This window comes from Doryrhamphus excisus, unplaced genomic scaffold (assembly GCF_037039965.1).
Source record: "Doryrhamphus excisus strain RoL-2023G ecotype Guam unplaced genomic scaffold, RoL_Dexc_Guam_v1.1 HiC_scaffold_24, whole genome shotgun sequence".
Lineage (NCBI taxonomy): Eukaryota > Metazoa > Chordata > Actinopteri > Syngnathiformes > Syngnathidae > Doryrhamphus > Doryrhamphus excisus.
The window spans coordinates 7,347,124-7,361,497 of NW_027621862.1; the positions used below are offsets into that span (position 1 = coordinate 7,347,124).

At 49.1% G+C, this 14,374-nt stretch overlaps 7 non-coding genes across 7 annotated transcripts; 2 read left to right on the forward strand and 5 right to left on the reverse strand.

Moving 5' to 3' along the window:
* Positions 1–5,803: 5,803 nt before the first annotated feature.
* trnad-guc (transfer RNA aspartic acid (anticodon GUC)) lies at positions 5,804–5,875 on the reverse strand. The gene has a single exon. It is a non-coding gene; the product is annotated as a tRNA-Asp (tRNA).
* Positions 5,876–7,188: 1,313 nt separating this feature from the next.
* Positions 7,189–7,261, reverse strand: trnak-cuu (transfer RNA lysine (anticodon CUU)). Its single transcript has one exon. It is a non-coding gene; the product is annotated as a tRNA-Lys (tRNA).
* Positions 7,262–7,531: 270 nt separating this feature from the next.
* On the reverse strand, positions 7,532–7,613 carry trnas-cga (transfer RNA serine (anticodon CGA)). The gene has a single exon. It is a non-coding gene; the product is annotated as a tRNA-Ser (tRNA).
* Positions 7,614–8,591: 978 nt separating this feature from the next.
* On the reverse strand, positions 8,592–8,665 carry trnan-guu (transfer RNA asparagine (anticodon GUU)). The gene has a single exon. It is a non-coding gene; the product is annotated as a tRNA-Asn (tRNA).
* Positions 8,666–8,956: 291 nt separating this feature from the next.
* On the forward strand, positions 8,957–9,029 carry trnak-uuu (transfer RNA lysine (anticodon UUU)). Its single transcript has one exon. It is a non-coding gene; the product is annotated as a tRNA-Lys (tRNA).
* A 2,508-nt stretch (positions 9,030–11,537) lies between these two features.
* trnas-gcu (transfer RNA serine (anticodon GCU)) lies at positions 11,538–11,619 on the forward strand. Its single transcript has one exon. It is a non-coding gene; the product is annotated as a tRNA-Ser (tRNA).
* A 2,177-nt stretch (positions 11,620–13,796) lies between these two features.
* trnas-cga (transfer RNA serine (anticodon CGA)) lies at positions 13,797–13,878 on the reverse strand. The gene has a single exon. It is a non-coding gene; the product is annotated as a tRNA-Ser (tRNA).
* Between the last annotated feature and the right edge of the window lie 496 nt (positions 13,879–14,374).

The window sequence follows — 14,374 nt, forward strand, 5'->3', positions numbered from 1 at the left end:
GTGCATGGGAGGAAGACACATGGTTTGTGTGAGGGGCTACACAAGTCTTTCCACTTCTAGTTAAAAGCCAGGCACCTCACATCGTTTCCATGAAGTACCAAGGGATTGTCCTGTTGCCCTTGTATTCCCTTGTATTGTCCTTGTATTCCATCCATGTACTAACCAGGCCCGCCCCTGCTTAGCTTCTGAGATCAGATGTTTTCAGGGTCAATCAAGGGGGGCGAAGCCCACATCAGGAGGTTTGCCACCTGTTAGCAGGGTGCCCCACCATCTGAACAGGTGCTCTTTAAATGAGTTTAACAACACCAAAACTGATTTTCTTCTAAACACCACTCTCGACATAACAAAAGGTGAAAAAATATCCTTTACAACTGTTCACCCAGCTCTCTCCATTGACTCTCCCATCATCTTTGTCCTCTCTTTGGAGGGAGAAGAGAGGAGGTCTGGATTGAATCGGAGAGGCATTTTACACAAATCAATCCATGAACCAGGAACTGCCACAGCAAAAGGCCTCAAAGCGGCCCACGCCTGTAAGGCTTCCCTTACAAAGTTCGGGAGGACCCCGAGCACTGGGCTGGGGGGCAACAGACAAAGATTAAATACACCAAAATTATTTAATACACCCAGATCCTTCAGGAAAAACTCCTTCCAGGGAGCCCGACAATCTGGATCCAGAAATTTTCTGAGCACGTTTAGTCTCAGTGCCTGTTTCTTCAAGACTAAATCAATTAAATTCAGACCTCCCTTATCAACATCGTGCGGCTCCTTTTGAGTGTCCTCTGTTGTCAGTGAACCTCACAAGGTCACAGTTTTTTTTTCCTGATCAGGGCACCGTTTTAGGTTGGGTGGATGAGTGATCGAAGGCGCCAGATTAAGGTTCCTTACGCTCAGGAGGCTCTGGTTGAAATCCCACAGCTGCCATTTTCCTGGTCAGCTTCGTTATCCACGACTGGAATGATTTGGCAGCAAAAGACCGTCAGATTGTACAAGACACCTGAACACCTTGAGAAGAAGATTAAGAAAGGTTTTGTTCTAATGAGAAGGGTTTGTTTAACCGGACTGATTGTTGCAACCGCAACCCGACTCGAGGTTCAACGTGACATTGTGACATACAAAAGAGGAACTCCCCGTCAGGGAATCGAACCCCCGTCTTTCACGTGACAGGCGGAGATACTGTCCACTATACTAACGAGGACTGCTGCTGAGCTGATGTGGTGTCTATTGGCCAAAGAGGAATTCAGAACAGGCTCGTGGCCCATGACCGTTTTCATGGCAGCTGGAGACTTTAACCACTGAAATCCATCCCGCTTATCCTCATCAACGGACTGTATTCCCCACCCGTTACCAGCATGGGGACATTCCAACCCAAGATGGGAACACACTGGACCAGGGACACAGCAACATAGTAGGTGGCAGAAACACAGCTTCACATTGCCCCCACTTTTTGACTCGACTGAAAAAGGACTCTCTTGCTTGGTGCTAACATGATGACCATTAGCATGTTAGCATTTAAGCTAATTTACTCATGTCTCAAGGCAAATAGACACATGGCATGATGTGGGGACACTATGGGACTGCCTTAACACTTTTGGACCTTGAGGCTGTCTTGCTAGTTTTTTTTTTTTTTACCCCGGACACAGTCTCTTTGAGAGGAGGCTGCGGTCCATCAGGACCAAAACCTCACGCCACAAGAACAGTTTCTTCCCGTCTGCTGTCAGCCTCATCAACAAGGCCCGGAATCCCCCCCCTGACACTGTTCACACCCCACCTCTGCCTCACCCTGCCACTTTGACACTCTATATGACACTCTATTTAACTGAGCGTTAAATTAACGCTCAGTTTGGACTCTTAGGAAAAACAATCAGACTGCACTTCCGGAATAACAAACAAAAAACAGACTGCGTACATATATTTATACTGCATTCTGTATATTTTGTATTTTCATTTTTTAATCGATGTGTCTGCACCTACTTCACCAAAACAAATCCCCAGTCGAGGTCAGCAGTCCCCGTCTCCACTTTAAACAGTGTGGACTGGGCACTGCTTCCCTTTTCGGAGGCGCCGGACGGTTTGCCAGAACCCCTTCGAGGCCGACCGAAAGTCGTGCTCCATGGCCTCACCGAATTCCTCCCACACCTGGGTTTTTGCCTGGACAAGTGCCGAAGCCGCGAACCGTTTGGCCTGACAGTACCTGTCAGCTGCTTCCGGAGTCCCACAAGCCATCAGTGCTGGATAGGACTCCTTCTTCAGCTGACCTCTGGCGTCCATCATCGGGTTCGGGGCCTGCCGCCACGACTGGCACCGACCGCCAGTCTGCCGCCTCAGCAATGGAGGCACGGAATATGGCCCATTCGGACTTAATATCCCTGTCCTCCCCCGGGATGCAGGTGAAGCTCTGCCATAGGTGAGAGTTGAAGACTCGATGAACGGGAGACTCTGCCAGATGTTCCCAGCACACCCTCACTACTCGTTTGGGTCTACCAGGTCTGTCCAGCATCCTCCCTCGCCATCTAACCCAACTCATCACCGGGTGGTGATCAGTTGACAGCTCAGCCCCTCTCTTCACCCGCCTGTCCAGAACATGCGGACGCAAGTCTGATGACACGACTACAATGTCGATCATAGACCTGCAGCCTAGGGTGTCCTGGTGCCAAGTGCACTTATGGACATCCCTATGTTCGAACATGGTGTTAGTTATGGACAAACTGTGGTTCGCACAGAAGTCCAATAACATCACACCTCCCGGGTTCAGATCAGGGAGGCCGTTCCTCCCAATCACGGCCCTCCAGGTCACACTGTCATTGCCCACATGGACGTTGAAGTCTCCCAGTAGAACGACAGAGTCACCAGGACTCCAAAAAGACCGGGTACTCCGAACTGCCGTTTGGCGCGTATGCACAAATGACAGTTAGGACCTTTTCCCCAGCCCGAAGGCGTAGAGAAATTACCCTCTCGTTCACCGGGGCTGACTCCAACACAGAGGCACCAAGCCGGGGGTCTATTGATAAGCCTACACCAGCTCACTGCCTCTCCCCTGCAGCAACTCCAGAGTAGAACAAGGTCCAGTCCCTCTCGAGGAGTTTGGTTCCCGAACCCAAACTGTGCGTCGAGGTGAGTCCGACTATGTCTAGTCGGAATATCTCAACCTCTTGCACAAGTTCAGGTTCCTTTCCCACCAGAGAAGTGACATTTCATGTCCCAAGAACCAGTTTTTGGCCACCGAAGACCAGGTCACCCATGCACCCGCCCTTGACCGCCACCCAACACATAATGCACCGGACCCTTATGCTTGCCCCCGCAGGTGGTGGGTCTACGAGGGGGAGATCCCATGTGGCTGGGGGTGAAGGCCCGATCACCAGGCGCTCACCTGCGAGCCCCTCCCCCGGGCCTGGCTCCAGGGTGAGGCCCCGGTATCCCACATCTGGGCGAGGTACGGTTCCTCCTCCTCTGTCACCTCCTCAGTGGCAAAGCTTCGGGGTGGACAAGTTCCGCCCGGAATTCCTCAAGGCTCTGGATGTTGAGGGACTGTCTTGGCTGGCACGTCTCTTCAACATTGCGTGGAAGTCGAGAACAGTATCTTTGGATTGGCAGACCGGGGTGGTGGTCCCCCTTTTCAAGAAGGGTGACCGGAGTGGGTGTTCCAACTATAGGGGGATCACACTCCTCAGCCTCCCTGGGAAAGTCTATTCCAGGGTGCTGTAGAGAAGGGTACGACCGTTGGTTGAACCTCTGTTACAAGAGGTCCAATGCGGTTTTCGTCCTGGTCATGGAACACTGGACCAGCTCTACACCCTCACGAGGGTGCTGGAGGGTGTATGGGAGTTTGCCCAACCAGTCCACATGTACTTTGCGGATCTGGAAAAGGCATTCGACCGTGTCCCTCGTGGCGTACTTTGGCGGGGATTGGTGGCGCGCTGCTACGTGCTATCTGGTCCTTGTACAAACGGGGCAGGAGTCTGGTTGGCATTGTCAGTAGTAAGTCAAGCCTGTTTCCGGTAAACGTTGGCCTCCGCTAAGGCTGCCCTTTGTCACCGATTCTGTTCACAGTTTTCATGGACAGAATTTCTAGGCGCAGCCAAGGTGTTGAGGGAATCTGTTTCAGGGGCCTTAGAATCTCATCTCTGCTATTTGCAGATGATGTGGTTCTTATGGCCTCTACGGGCTGTCACCTTCAGCGCTTACTGGGACGGTTTGCATCTGAGTGTGAAGCGTCTGGGATGAGACTCAGTACCTCCAAATCAGAGGCCATGGTGCTCAGTCGTAAAAGAGTGGAGTGCTCCCTCCGGGTTGGGAATGAGGTCCTACCCCAGGTGGAGGAGTTTAGGTATCTCGGGGTCTTGTTCACGAGTGAGGGAAAGTGGGAGCGTGAGGTCGACAGACGGATCGGTGCAGCCTCGGCAGTAATGCGGTCAATGTAACGGACCGTCGTGGTTAAAAAAGCTCTCAATTTACCGGTCGATCTATGTTCCCACCCTCACCTATGGTCATGAGCTTTGGGTCATGACCGAAAGAATGACATCTCGGACGCAGGCGGCTGAAATGAGTTTCCTCCGTAGGGTAGCTGGACTCACCCTAAGAGATAGGGTGAGGAGCTCAGTCATCCGGGAGGGCTCAGAGTAGAGCCGCTTCTCCCTCACATCGAGAGGAGTCAGTTGAGGTGGCTCGGGCATCTAGTCTGGATGCCTCCCGGACGCCTCCCTGGTGAGGTGTTCCGGGCATACCCAGCCGGGAAAAGGCCCCGGGGCAGACCTAGGACACGCTGGAGGGATTATGTCTCACAGCTGGCCTGGGAACACCTTGGTGTCCTCCCGGTGGAGCTGGAGGAGGTGGCCGGGGACCGGGAAATCTGGGCTTCCCTACTAAGACTGCTGCCCCCCGCAACCTGGACCTGGATAAGCGGAGGAAAATGGATGGATGGATGGACTTGTATACTAAAATGAGATGGAGATAATTGCAATATTTGTCGGAATAGTTCTGGAACAAATGGTGGAAGGAGTATCTGACCAACATTGCTCTGAGACAAAGAGGGCATACGCCAAGAAGAAACATGCAAGTTGGAGATGTGGTGATCGTCAAAGAGGAGGAGGTTCCCCGAAACGAACGGAAACTGGCTGGGATTCTTCAAGTCCATGAGAGTGACAATGGACAAGTGAGGACAGTTGCGGTGTTTCACGATGCTTCAATGTCCCGCAATGGCGTGTGAATGCACTCAAGAGCAATAAATGCATCGAGAACAGCAGTAAAGGAAGCGTGAACTCTTTACTGGACCAGGTCAGCTAAGTAACAAAGACAATACATCTGCAAGCTCTTCAAAGGACACGTAAAGAGCAAAGCCATAGCAGAGGATGGTTTCGATCCATCGACCTCTGGGTTATGGGCCCAGCACGCTACCGCTGCGCCACTCTGCTGTCGACGTGTGTACAAGTACCCTACTTTGTGCGCCTTCTTTTGAGTGTCCTCTGTTGTCAGTGAACCTCACAAGGTCACAGTTTTTTTTTCCTGATCAGGGCACCGTTTTAGGTTGGGTGGATGAGTGATCGAAGGCGCCAGATTAAGGTTCCTTACGCTCAGGAGGCTCTGATTGAAATCCCACAGCTGGCATTTTCCTGGTCAGCTCCGTTATCCACGACTGGAATGATTTGGCAGCAAAAGACCGTCAGATTGTACAAGACACCTGAACACCTTGAGAAGAAGATTAAGAAAGGTTTTGTTCTAATGAGAAGGGTTTGTTTAACCGGACTGGTTGTTGCAACCGCAACCCGACTTGAGGTTCAACGTGACATTGTGACATACAAAAGAGGAACTCCCCGTCGGGGAATCGAACCCCGGTCTTCCACGTGACAGGCGGAGATACTGTCCACTATACTAACGAGGACTGCTGCTGAGCTGATGTAGTGTCGATTGGCCAAAGGGGAATTCAGAACAGGCTCGAGGCCCATGACCGTTTTCATGGTAGCTGGAGGCTTTAACCACTGAAATCCATCCCGCTTATCCTCATCAACGGACTGTATTCCCCACCCGTTACCAGCATGGGGACATTCCAACCCAAGATGGGAACACACTGGACCAGGGACACAGCAACATAGTAGGTGGCACAGACACAGCTTCACATTGCCCCCACTTTTAGACCCGACTGAAAAAGGACTCTCTTGCTTGGTGCTAACATGATGACCATTAGCATGTTAGCATTTAAGCTAATTTACTCATGTCTCAAGGCAAATAGACACATGGCATGATGTGGGGACACTATGGGACTGCCTTAACAGTTTTGGACCTTGAGGCTGTCTTGCTAGTTTTTTTTTTTTTTTTACCCCGGACACAGTCTCTTTGAGAGGAGGCTGCGGTCCATCAGGACCAAAACCTCACGCCACAAGAACAGTTTCTTCCCGTCTGCTGTCAGCCTCATCAACAAGGCCCGGAATCCCCCCCCCTGACACTGTTCACACCCCACCTCTGCCTCACCCTGCCACTTTGACACTCTATATGCGTTTGGACTCTTGGGAAAAACAATCAGACTGCACTTCCGGAATAACAAACAAAAAACAGACTGCGTACATATATTTATACTGCATTCTGTATATTTTGTATTTTCATTTTTTAATCGATGTGTCTGCACCTACTTCACCAAAACAAATCCCCAGTCGAGGTCAGCAGGCCCCGTCTCCACTGTAAACAGTGTGGACTGGGCACTGCTTCCCTTTTCGGAGGCGCCGGACGGTTTGCCAGAACCCCTTCGAGGCCGACCGAAAGTCGTGCTCCATGGCCTCACCGAATTCCTCCCACACCCGAGTTTTTGCCTGGACAAGCGCCGAAGCCGCGAACCGTTTGGCCTGACAGTACCTGTCAGCTGCTTCCGGAGTCCCACAAGCCATCAATGCTTGATAGGACTCCTTCTTCAGCTTGACGGCGGCCCTGACCTCTGGTGTCCACCATCGGGTTCGCTGCCTGCCGCCACGACTGGCACCGACCGCCTTGCGGCCGCAGCTCCGGTCAGCCGCCTCAGCAATGGAGGCACGGAATATGGCCCATTCGGACTCAATATCCCGGGTCCTCCCCCGGGATGCAGGTGAAGCTCTGCCAGAGGTGAGAGTTGAAGACTCGACGAACGGGAGACTCTGCCAGACGTTCCCAGCACACCCTCACTACTCATTTGGGTCGACCAGGTCTGTATCACCAAAAGAGCTGAACCGCCCAATGTGGGGCTCAAACCCACGACCCTGAGATTAAGAGTCTCATGCTCTCCCGACTGAGCTAACCGGGCCTTTTTCGGCCAAGATATCACTTTTTAATTTTTTTTAATTGATGTGGTCTTCTTTGATCAATACCTTACCTCTCACAGGTAATGGTTTAATTAATTTTAATTGATTAATTAATGGCACAGCGGTCTAGTGGTTAGTGCGCAGACCTCACAGCAAGGAGACCAGGGTTCAATTCCACCCTCGGCCATCTTTGTGTGGAGTTTGCATGTTCTCCCTGTGCATGCGTGGGTTTTCTCCGGGTACTCGGGTTTCCTCCCACCTACCAACCAAAGCGTCACAGACAGGATTCGAACCTGTGCGGGGAAACCCCATTGGATTTCGAGTCCAACGCCTTAACCTCTCGGCCACTGTGACCGCTTGGAAAAGACCAATGGGGGCAGGTGACCCCATTGTCCTAGAACCAAAATTTTGCTGATGTCACGGATCAGCTGGCAACATGTGCATGGGAGGAAGACACATGGTTTGTGTGAGGGGCTACACAAGTCTTTCCACTTCTAGTTAAAAGGCAGGCACCTCACATCGTTTCCATAAAGTACCAAGGGATTGTCCTGTTGCCTTTGTATTTTGTGGGCAAAAAGGAGGCGTTTGCAAGTGGACCTCAGACCCTATCACTGGTCACCTGAACAGGGACTTGAATCCCGGACACTCAGATCAAAAGTCTAATGTTCAGGTGACTGGCTCAAACTTTGTCTTGTCTGACCACTCTTTTGTCCAGAAGATATTTGGCTAATGTGGTCTGTTTTCTTAAACCTGCAAATGTCCAAATACACAAGGGCATTGTCTTTGTAGGGAGCATTGCAGTACATGTGACATGTATACTACATATGACATCAGAAATGATGGGTATTTATTCAACAGAACAAGAACAACATTTCTTTTAAATAACAGCATAGGAGCTGATGAAACACAGAGAAGGCACTGCTGGGATTTGAACCCAGGATCTCCTGTTTACTAGACATGTCTGTCAAAAAATCACAACAGTATACAGTGTCTTCTCTTACGGGCCGCTGCTTACCAGTTGATGGGGTTTGACTTGATTCCTTTTAACATAAAAGCATTCCATCATCTCTTAATCTATAATCCTGGCTGGCGCTTTTGCAAAAGCTAATATTTTCATGCAGAGCTTCTGTGTTTCACCAGACCTTTGCAGAAACAAAATGAAATCTGCGACTTGATCAACCTAACTTCTGATCAAATGTGTTGGACCATGGAAGCTGTAATGTGCTTTTGAAAAGTCATTGACACACAGTTTGCCAATTGGGACCCACACAAGTGCTGTGCGAGAGTGGAGCGCAAACATGAATGAACAGTGACACTGATGCTTCCAGAGAACATCCCTGGGTGGGCTCGAACCACCAGCCTCCCGGTTAACAGCCGAGCGCGCTGACCGATTGCGCCGCAGAGACTCACACCCTGCCAACTTCTGTTCACATACTAACGCATGCTATGCTTCCAGCATGCCCTTTGTTTTGGATGGGACTCGCACCTTCTGGTGTAACAATCGAGGCATTGCAAACCAGGACACCAGCTTTACTCTTTGATGAACGCAAAAGAAGAAGGGAAGATAAGGGATAGGGAGGAGAGGGGAAAGATGCGAACGCCTTTGTTGAGAGCCAGAGAAGAAGCGCTCATCTCTGCAAGGTCAAGTACAGTATGCCAGAAGATTTTACATTGTGAGTTGTCCTAAGTCAACAAAGGCCTGGATAGCTCAGTTGGTAGAGCATCAGACTTTTAATCTGAGGGTCCAGGGTTCAAGTCCCTGTTCAGGCGGTGAAGGTAGGCCCCTTCCCTGAAATGTTAAACCTACTTCCTTTATCCTCCTTCTGTGGTCAAGTACAGTATGCCAGAAGATTTCTGCTCCTTCATCCTCAAAACCGAGAAGGCCAAGGAGATGACCGTGCACACAAGGAATAACGTGTTTAAGTAACCCTTTTCGACCAAGCAACATTGCGATCTTCCAGGACTGTGGGTAAACACCATTCTCAATAATTAAATTGAAGATATGGCATATGGGCTCCTGAATCAACTTTGCCGCCGCCCTCAGTAACCTCCCAACCAAATTATAAATACCACATGGCTCATCGCTTTTAATGGAATGCAACAGTTTTCCTACCTCATCTACACTTACCCTCTTAAATTGAAAACTACGCAGTTTATCCTACATTGTCTTGTTCTTTATAATAGAATCTGACAGTCTACCGTCAACATCTATCATCTGATCTCTAATCAAATTTACTTTATTGATAAAAAATTGAGAAATATTTGCCAATTTGGACAATTGTCAATCTGCCCCCACTTTGGACACATCGTCGTGTTTCATTGTTTGGCAACTGCTTTGTGACTTCGCCTGTCCCCTTAAAAATCCCTTCCTTCAGGTTTCCATAGTGTTGTGGTTGTCACGTTTGCCGAACACGCAAAAGGTCCCTAGTTAATTTCACAGCCAACCAAGTTAGGAATTGTGGTCATACAAGAAGGGGGTTTGTTTTTTTGTATTTTGAATAAAATGTTTTCTGCATTTTGAACAATTTTCCACAGGAAAGACATCTTTCAGATGTATCAACAAAAGAGTTGAACTGCCCAATATGGGGCTCGAACCCAAGACCCTGAGAGTAAGACTCTCATGCCCTACCGACTGAGCCAAACAGGCCTTTTTCAGCTGCAGATATAATTTTTTGTTTTTCTTTTTTATCGATGTGGCCACCTTGATGTTTGATCAATTCCACAGACAACCTTGTTTCTCAGGGAACAGAAGGAGCGAGACTTTCAGTCATCAGTAGTTCTACAAACTCCGACTCAGGCCACATCTTTGTACCCGACATTTCCAATTTATGATGATGAATTTAGGATTTATGATCACTCTGCAACTGCCTCTGAACAGACACCCATGTCCACCCTCTCTTGGGGAACATTTGACTCGACTCAATTAAATGACACACTCAAACCAAAAGACCATAGTTGGAATCCTCCCAACCCCGTTGGCACATCATGTCCCCACCCCGAGGTTATCAAACTCGCTCCCAAGGAAATGTTGGAACTTGGCAAAGCATTAAGAATGGCAAGAAGTAGAAGATAATATGGTAGAAGATAAGATATGCCTTTATTCGTCCCTCAGTGGGGAAATGCAAGGTCCCGCAAGTTCCGCAACAGCAGGGGGAGTACTTCAGTATGTTTACAGACCATGGACTCCTCCTAAATTTAGATACATAGCCTTATCCATGCCAAAACCACACAACAACCTCGACCAAATCCTGACTGACATATGTAACTGACTTGGTACATAATCACCGTCTCAACGGAACTGAATTAGCCCAACTGTTGACATTGACCACAGGCTCCAAGTATGGTGCTTTTTGTACGGCCATTTAGCCAATTCTGCCAAAGGGGAATTCAGAACACCCTCGTGGCCCATTACCATTTTGATGGTACCTGGCGACTTCAACCAATGAACTCCACTGTACCGCTTATCCTCATCAACGGACTGTAATCCCCACCCTTCACCAGCATGGGGACATTCCAACCCAAAATGAGAACACACTGGACCAGGTACACAGCAATGTTACAATCAGACACAAACAGTATGTAGGACCAGACCTTGAGTTCGCGAAAATGTTCACAGCATTAGGTCTGCAAAGTGTTCAGCTGATGCACATTTACTGGAAACGAAAATGGGCTTTTGTCACGGTAGCCGTCCCGACACAAGCTAAAATGTTTCTCCCGCCAGGACAACACCCACATGAAATTCAAGCTTTGCTCGCAGACAAAAAAGAACCAGCTGGAATGAGCAATCTGCACCTCCAAGTCTGAGTTTATGGTTCTTGCCCAGAAAAGCATAGCTCACAGCCGTAATCGTATAGTGGTTCCTACTCTGTGTTGTGGCCGCAGCAACCCCGGCCGATTCAGGGTCATGGCAGGTGTGTGTAGCTTTTGTAATTGTATTGTCTGAAAAGACAAGATTGTCTGTCCACTTGAAGTGTGGTGATGTAAAAATACACTAGTTTTGACCACACCTGTATTTTAGTAAACATTATTAGCATGCAATGAATCAAAGTATAAGGTACGATGTCGGAGATCAAGAACGCTTTTGTTGGGAAAAAAAGCCATAACATATCATTTCGACAATACGGGTATCAAACCCGCTATTTCTTGCATGTAGAGCAAGAACTCTAGCCTTTGAGTTAAATCCCCCCGCTGCACAAGAAGGCTGCCACAATTTCTGCAACACCAAAACACTAATTAAGATCTGTCATTTTGAGTCAGCAAGACCATGTCCACAAAGGAGATGAGGTGACCGAGAGGTTAAGGTGATGGACTGCTAATCCATTGTGTTCTGCACGCATGGGTTCGAATCCCATCCTCATCGGACTATACTAATGCACCAGTTTTGACACCACCTGTGTTTTTAGGAAACATCATTAGAATGCAATTAATCCAAGTATCCGGTACGATGTGGGAGATTGAGAATGCTTTTTTGGCAAGAAAAAGGCATACTATAACATTTGGAGAATGCAGGCATCGATTCCACTTCATCTCACATGCGAAGTGAGCGCTCTCGTATGAGCGCGTCATACAAGAATGGGATTTGTTTTTGTGTACTTCGAATGAAATGTTTTCCGCATGTTGCAGAATTTTCCAAAGGAAAGAAATCTTTAAGATGTATCACCAAAAGAGCTGAACCGCCCAATGTGGGGCTCGAACCCACGACCCGGAGATTAAGAGTCTCATGCGCTCCCGACTGAGCTAACCGGGCCTTTTTCGGGCAAGATATCACTTTTTAGTTTTTTTCAATTGATGTGGTCTTCTTGATGTTTGATCAGTTCCACAGCCAACCTAGTTTCTCAGGGAACAAAGGAGTGAGAGGTTCAGTCATAGCTGAGAACTTTGGAAGTGTAGTCATCTTAACCCTCCTGTTATGTTCATTTGTCAGGAACAGCCATGATGTTCCCGGGTCAGTTTGCATGTTTATTTATCTGAAAGAGGTCCAAAACCAAAAAAATCCCCACAAGCATTGTTAGTTATTCACTACTAACTCCATTACTAACTATTCTATCAATGTTTAGTGCAATGGTGTACCTTACCTCTCACAGGTAATGGTTTAATTCATTTTAATTAATTAATTAATTAAATTAATCAGAGGCATCATGACCAGTCTGCATCAAAACATTATCTGAAATCCTGTGGCAGGTTTCGGGCATTGATTCCTAATTCAGTTGCCATCCCTGATAGATGGTAATGGTAATGGTAATCATGCCGACATCATCTGACGTCTGTGTCGCATCCTGATTGGCTGGCAGCAAATGTCAACGACACGAGCGCGGCCCCCGCTTGGCAAGTGAGAATTCTACCACTGAACCACCAATGCCACGTTGGGAAACACTGTCGGAGAACAAATTAAATTGTCGAGTGGATGTGCCTCTGCAAAGTGGCGCTAAATGACAAAACATCACAACACACGCACAGGATGCCAGGGGAGGCCGAGTACTAACAGAGCTGAGCGAGAGGGCATAAGAAAAAAATTTGTGACCTTGTGGTGGTTACCCGACAGCACCAAGGATATGGTGCATGTCTGATGCGCAATGCATGCCAGATGATGTTCATCTAGCGAGCAGACATTCTTGTGGGGGACAAGCTCAACAGTAGGAATGTTAAGAGAACTGACCAGTCCGCTATCAATGAAGTTCTCGTCCGCCCCAGAGTCAATTAATGCTGTGGTAGGAGAAGCTTCCCCCGCCCAGGATATCGTACCTTCCACCTGAAGTCGGCCCACCAAAGCGGATGACGCAGCCGGTGTGGTTGGAGCGGGCAGTGCCAGCAGCTGGGGAATATCCCTGGTGGAGGAAGAGCATTGGCGTGCTGGGCGAACTGGACCGCGGGAAATTGTGTGTAGGACTCCCACAGTACAGGCACAGCCACAGGCGTAGACGGTGACTCCTCTCCGCTGACGAAAGGCGACTGGCTCCCAGTTGCATGGGGACGACACTCCCGACGTCGTCAGACGGCGCTCCACTGCTGGAGCAGGGAGGGAGGAGTGGTGCCGGAAGAGCCCCGGGAGGTGGGATTTGGAGCCGACGTGTGGGTCGGAGCGGCTCTGCCCGATACGCGTTTCGTAGCGCCTTGTCATTCCAGCAGCTCTCTGTCGCTATCCCGGTTAGCTCAGTTGGTCAGCGTGTGGTGCTAATAACGCCAAGGTCATGGGTTTAACCCCTCGTACTGGCCACTCTTCTTTATGTGCTCCAGGAACAACAAAACGGCGACAACCCACTTGCCCCCATATCCAACATCACACCACCCACCTGTGAAACACCCTCGACAAGGCCGCTGAAAACAGCATGTCAAAAGCAGAGTGGCAACAAACCTCTCGGCCACCGAGACTGCAAGAAGCAGATCAATGGGGACAGTGGACCCCATTATCCTCTACCCAAAATTTAGACCACCATTGTAGAGAACGCGGGCCTCGAAAGGACAACACCCCAGCCCTCATAACCAACAGTACTCCACCACAAGGTAAACAGCATGGCGGCAACAAATGCCCAACCAAAGCGTCACAGACAGGATTTGAACCTGTGCAGGGAAACCCCATTGGATTTCGAGTCCAACGCCTTAACCTCTCGGCCACTGTTACCGCTTGGAAAAGACCAATGGGGGCAGGGGACCCCATTGTCCTAGAACCAAAATTTTGCTGATGTCAAGGATCAGCTGGCAACATGTGCATGGGAGGAAGACACATGGTTTGTGTGAGGGGCTACACAAGTCTTTCCACTTCTAGTTAAAAGGCACCTCACATCGTTTCCATGAAGTACCAAAGGATTGTCCTGTTGCCCTTGTATTCCCTTGTATTGTCCTTGTATTCCATCCATGTACTAACCAGGCCCGCCCCTGCTTAGCTTCTGAGATCGGACGTTTTCAGGGTCAATCAAGGGGGGCGAAGCCCACATCAGGAGGTTTGCCACCTGTTAGCAGGGTGCCCCACCATCTGAACAGGTGCTCTTTAAATGAGTTTAACAACACCAAAACTGATTTTCTTCTAAACACCACTCTCGACATAACAAATTTTCTACGGACAAAGTCAATGTTCCAATCCCCAAAAGGTGAAAAAATATCCTTTACAACTGTTCACC